The following is a 6,482-nucleotide window of genomic DNA, read 5'->3' on the forward strand; positions in this document are numbered from 1 at the left end:
AGAATCGCTGTCTCTCAAATCCATTCAATGAATAAGAGACGAATGAAGATGCGTATTATAGTTATATGCAAGTATCCGTAAAGTGGTGTGAGACGTTCGAACAGGTTTGTTCGATGAAAATCAGCTACATACTCTGTTCCGGGTGAAGAAATGAGCCGCAAGTGGAAAAGGGTGAAAAGGGAAGGGGAAATAAGGAGAATACAAAGAGTTGATGAATGTAAGGAATGAAAGCTGAATCTCAAAATAAAGAACAAGAAAGAACAAGCTACTTACGATAACACGATTGCTAGTCATCTGTTCTCGATGACGATTGCCTATACCACCGCCCTTGTTGAATATTTTAGCAGTTCTAGTATATTTGAGCATATTATATTTATATTTCGATGCACACTACCTCTTCGACCATTTATTTCCGTGATTATGACTGAAGAACAAACAGAAGATACTTATCGTAAATGAAATTTAAGCAAGAAGGAACTTTTTGCGATGTTAACTCCAAATGAGAAAATATGTATATATCAGTATGGATCATGACCTGCCTATTTTTACATTAAATGTTTTGAAAAGTTGTATTTCAAAGCATGGCATGGTTTTCGTCGAAGGAAATCGTTTCGTGGAAGGAAATAGTTTCAAATAGTGAAAGAGCAAAATTATATAACTCTGAAAGAATAATATAATTTAACATGAAAATATTAGAAAACTGAGTACATCGAAATATAATAGATATTTTACAAGGGAAGTAAAAATATAGGTAAATAAATATAAGTAAAAAAGTATAAGAAATCATTTATTTTTTCTAAAATATATTTTGTATGGCGCGTGCTATCATTTTGTTATCTCAAATTTATCTTCTATTTATATTTCTTTACATAATTTTCACAATATATTTATGAATTAGATGTATTTTCATAACCTACTACTAGCGTTCTACTAGCGAGTTTTCGCATGCTCAATGAGATATGTAGTATAGGAAGTGCATAAATATATATTTTTTATGTATCTTCAAACACGAACTAGAATATCGAGCATGTTATCATTTTCCTGTGGATTGTAAAATGATCAACCGTGGTTGATAAATTAACAAATTGTAAAAATTTGTCGATTTGTAGTACGAGTGCGGAGTGCGAGTAGTAACGATAGTGAACACACAATTGAATACCCAAACGACAAACTCCTGAGCTTTATACTTATTTTTACGTGGGTCCAAACTTTATCGATTCGATATAGGCTCCGACCGCTCTGGGTTATTTAAAATATATGTCGGCTTAAGATGGGAATTTTGGGCGCGTGACAACTCTTCGCGTGGACTAGCCAATGTATGATCCCATTGTATCGGCACCTCCGATGTAACCTCACACGTGGCTAGGCCCGCTCTCGAGGCCGCATGCCGCCACAATCACACTTCTCGGAAAACCCATACAACCACTCGTCAGACCTCCGTTAGGCAAAACGTTTATCTCGTGACCGTGGCTACGTTCGGCGACCAATTGTCACCTCGAAGCCAATCTCGCTATCACTAATTTTAATCAATTAGAGCTATAATAAAATCTAGGCTAAAGTACTAGAGGATGTTCCGAAAATTTCAAGGAAAGGCTTCGGCTTTCCTTTCATCTCCGACATATAGGTAGAGAAATAGGAAAGGATAGGGGAAGACGTTTGGATATAGTGGATTTGAAGTACAATTTCATTCGCAAAATATAGCGAACCAAGAAAGAACCGTGGAAAGATTTGGACATTTGTGCGCTTCATGTGACGCTGGAGAGAAGAAAAGAAAAAAGAAACGAGAGGGAAGAGACCAAAAGAATGAAAAATGAAACCTTTCTTCACAAAAGACAGAAAAGATTCACTATGCATATTATTCGCTTCGCCTTATCGTTATCCACGTACGCACGCACGCACGCACGCACATTCACGGTTTCACCTTATACACTTGTTGTGTACTATCGTATCATTTTACCAACCAGTAGCGGTTGAAAATCCTATGTACTGTCTACCTCTCACTCGGTCGCAGATACATCGTTGAAGCCAGTTTAGACTCTAGCTCTGTTTAGACTCTAGGATATCGCGCGGGAATATACGCGCTTTTTCTCATACCTATAGAAATGTTAACTCAAATTTGGCGAAATTACTTATAATATTTATATTGATATTTATTTGATCTATTAGAATCGTTTTTAGATTAATATTTATTTTTTTATTAATATTTATTTAATCCATACAATGATTTTCTTCAAGCAAATAATAATTTAATATTTTTTAAAAGTGTGATATCGTCCAAAACAATCGCTTCTGTGTAATGGAACATTGCAAAATTTACAGACAAAACATATTCTACTTCTTTTCTTTTTTAATTGTGCAAATTCTACATTGGGGTTTTGGGGCTTTTTTACTCCGACGACTAGACACTATGTTTATAAGTTTATGTTTTCCGAAATTTGATAGTCTTTGTGGGTGATCTAGTCTGGATGATCTGCTTGTCATATGTCTCATAAGTGTTTGCTGTACTAGATATTTCTTCGTCGTTTTCCTTTGATCCACAATCTTCTATCCACGAAATTATCACTTTTTGCAGGAAATTTTTTTATATGTATTCTTATTCTATGGCCCATAATCATTCCCGTTGGGGCCCCGGGAGCATCTCGTTTCGTCCCCTCGTAGTGGTGATCCCCACCGCTTGCCCTTCACCGTCGTTACTTCTGAGGCGATGGGCGTGTTAGGTATTGAAGGAACACTCGAATATGTTTAACAATAAATATTTATTAACAAAATATATTCGGTGAGTATACTTGACGTAAAACTCGCGGTTATTAATTTCGGTTCGCGGTTCGCGATTACAAGTTCGAACTCGGGTAGATTCGGGTAGATACGATTCGATATGCGCTACGAGTTCGGACGATGATTGCCTGAGATGTCGAGCAACTCGGATCAGTGATTGCTGCCAACTATCAACTATCAATTCGGACAGGCGTCTCGCGACTGACTTTCCGTCACGATGATGCTGGATAGGAAAAACTATGATGGGGTGTGTCTAAGGATACGAGATCATCGGATTCGTTTAGGAAAGCGTTGGTTCGGAAAGTGAGGGAAGTGGACGTCGTTGTTAATTGGCTAAATTTTGAGTTGGTGGTTGGAAAAGGATACTAACCATCCTTGAGAGAAAGATGCTAGTAGGAAGCGTCGTACGTGAGAAAAGCAGATTTCCCGTATCTTCCTGTAGTGGGCGGTAGGTATAGGGGCTGTTAAGATAAAGACCATTTGTCCCTCTGGAGGACCTTAGCTAAATTAATCCTAAGATTTGTAGCAGGTCCTTAGGTTAACTGAAAATATTCTGTAATAATGTATACGCATCTGGCAATCATCTTGTCCGAAGGATAGGGTCTTTGTGTAACGAGCCATGGGACAGAAACCGTTGGAAAGTTTGCTGTCGAGTGTCGCTACACTTCCTTCTGTTACTGCCCTCTTAGTACATTCCTTGGTTAGCCGTTCCACCGTCTCCTGGAGAATACTGACCTCGCTCTCCAGAAAGCGCACCCTTCTCCGCAGGTATGCGCTGTCCGCGTGTTCATGTCCCTGAATCGGTTAGCTGTCCTTCTCGGTTCCTTCTCTTTCCTCCGATTCCGTCTTTATATCCTCTTTCCGCACGTCGTCGTCGCCAACGGCACTGTCGCGGATGCAGAGACGGCAGAGATCGGCGATTGTTGAGGCGACGGCGGAGGTGGTGACCACGTGCGCCGTTGGAGTTCAGAGTTAGACGCTCTCGCCCTCCGTGAGGCCAACCATGACCGGGTAATTTTCCGGTATGATCGCTTGCCGAGCGCGTTCACAACGGTCGTAGAGGAAGGACACGATGACATTTCGTCGTCGAATCTCACCCTGCCGCCGCCACCGTACCGCGAAAGCAGCCCATCCGACGAAGATCCCGGGCCGCTGATAGTTACATCCGGACCCTCTGACCTTCCCCGAGACTCCTCTGGTTGCACGTCCTCTTCACCAGACGCATGAACACGCCCGGGGGCCTGATGGTCCACCCCCGGACGGCCACGATTGCTCGATGGCGACGCAGCGGGGCTCGCTTTACAACCCGCGGCTGCACCGGTACTGAGGTATCTTTTCCCTGCGCCGTAAACGTTACTGCCTTTTTTGTCTGCCATATCCATCCTCCGCAAAATTCTCTGCACCGGATCTGCAAACTGGCGGGTGCCAAAGGCACCGACGAGCCACTTTCCCAGGGCATAGTCCTACGCCCTGAAAACCCATACCCGCCTCGTGTTCCCCGAAAGTGTGGATCGCTTCACGATTTTGCGTGTCATACTTGCGCAGGGGTCATGCTAATCTTCTATGTATCGTTCCAATTTTAGTATATGTAATGCCGAAGCAAGTACTCCCCAATTTCTACCTGATGGAACAATAACCATAAGGAATGTCTCGATTTGAAGGTGTTTTAGGCCACTTAACGGCTTTAGCGGTAAATCCAGAAGCCTCGTTTTATGACCGTTCCTTAGGATTATTGCGACCCGTATAGTTATATGTCGGAGATGAAAGGAAAACCGGAGCCTTCCCTTTGCAACTTTTGGGAAAGTTTTCTAATGCTTTAGCCTAGATTTTATCATAGCTGTAATTAAGCAATTGTTGTCATTTGTAATCGTTTGATATTTGTGATTGCGAAAGTGGGTTCGAGGTGACAACTGGTCGCCGAACGTAGCCACGGTCACGGGATAAACGTTTTGCCTGACGAAGGTGTGGATCGGTTATATTGTTCTCCCTAGAAATCACATAGAATTGTACTTTGGAGATGTCGATATAATGGGACACACGTTGTATTAGGAATCAAACTCCAGACAGAAACTGCCTAGCAACGGCGTTTGGATCTTTCTCGATGCTTTCAAAGAGTATACAACAAACTTTTGACAGAAACTGCCTAGCAAAGGCGATTGGAACCTTCTCGATGCCTCCAGCGAGCATATAACAAACAAATGCAGTCGTATAGCGAAAAAGATTTTCATCAGATATTCATTCGTGTGATCGCCTTGGAAAGTGATACATCGAGCGATTTACCGAGTGTCTCAGCAATCGTATCTTTTGTATTTAAAATTATTCTACGCATAGTAAAGAGTTATCCCGTTGACCGTGGATTCGTTTGAACCCAGGAACATTGTTAATAGCGTTAATTAAATTCATTATTCGTAAAATCTATTAATCGTTAATCTCATTATTCGTGAAATTTATTATTCGTAAGACATATTATTTGTTCCCCTTATTATTCGTTAAACTTATTATTCTTTAATCTAATCATTAGTTAAACTTATCGTTTGTTAATCTTATCATTCATTAAACTCATTATTCATAATATTTTGTAAAATCTTGTATATTCGCGTAAATATAATCTCTGTTTCGTAAAACAATGGCTAATTCAAACGAAGAATCGTTACGCGCCTTAAATTCTAATGATAACCCGACATATATATGCACAGTTGATGGACACCTCGACCGTAGAGAGTCACCGGACGTAACATATTCCATACTTCTAACAAAATATGGTGGTTTCCATAAAATGCATGTTAACATCTTGAAAGTTTTATTGTTTGGAGTGACGGAGTTAGACCTTTATATTTTTTAGTTGTTTCACATACTCACAATTTGTTTTTCAGAAGTGTTTTATCCATATCGATATTGTTATAGTAGTTATTGTGATAAATATGTTGTCATATGTTCTTGTAAGGTTCAGTAATCCTTAGAACAGTGTCTTCTAATTTTCTTCTTTCAACAGTATACACGTAAAAGTTGCATACGTAAGAGCATCCTGTAAGAGCTTCACATAGCACTCTTACAAGTATTCCATATTTTGTAATTTTTAATCGAAATAAATTTTAATCGAAAGTCTGCTCCTCTAGAGAATCATACACTCATCCAACTACAATTGTTGTTAAGCTGAGGTTTCGTTTTCTTGGTTGTCTTGTGTTACGGTTTGTTTGGCTCGTTTTGGTTGTATTGCCGTTAATTTTTGAATTCAGATTAAATTGTAGTGTTGTCTGTTATTTAATGCGATTGACAATTAAACTCCACGTTTCGGCTAACCTGCTACGCGCAGGAGTACTGGCACGGGAGAGGATTAAAGTTGGTGAAAATAAATGTTCGCTTAATCCTATTATATTTGTCGGAGATGAAATGAAAACCGGAGCCTTCCCTATGCAATTTTGAGGAAGACTTTTAATGCTTTAGCCCAGATTTTATCATATCTGTAATTAAGTAATTGTCATCTGTAATTGTTTGACATTTGTGAAAAGCGAAAGTGGGTTCGAGGTGACAACTGGTCGCTGAACGTAGCCACGGTCACGGGATAATCGTTTTGCCTGACGAAGGTGTGGATCGGTTGTATTGTTCTCCCTAGAAACCACATAGAATTGTACTTTAGAGATGTCGATATAATGGGACACACGTTGTATGAGGAATCAATCTCCAGACAGAAACTGCCTAGCAACGGC

General features: G+C 40.1%; 1 non-coding gene across 1 annotated transcript; it reads right to left on the minus strand.

The window, feature by feature from the left end:
• Positions 1–4,275: 4,275 nt before the first annotated feature.
• Positions 4,276–4,382, minus strand: LOC117215134. Its single transcript, XR_004489022.1, has one exon. It is a non-coding gene; the product is annotated as a U6 spliceosomal RNA (small nuclear RNA).
• Positions 4,383–6,482: the final 2,100 nt, after the last annotated feature.

The sequence above is a fragment of the Bombus bifarius genome, unplaced genomic scaffold (assembly GCF_011952205.1).
Source record: "Bombus bifarius isolate JDL3187 unplaced genomic scaffold, Bbif_JDL3187 scf7180000009380_frag, whole genome shotgun sequence".
Lineage (NCBI taxonomy): Eukaryota > Metazoa > Arthropoda > Insecta > Hymenoptera > Apidae > Bombus > Bombus bifarius.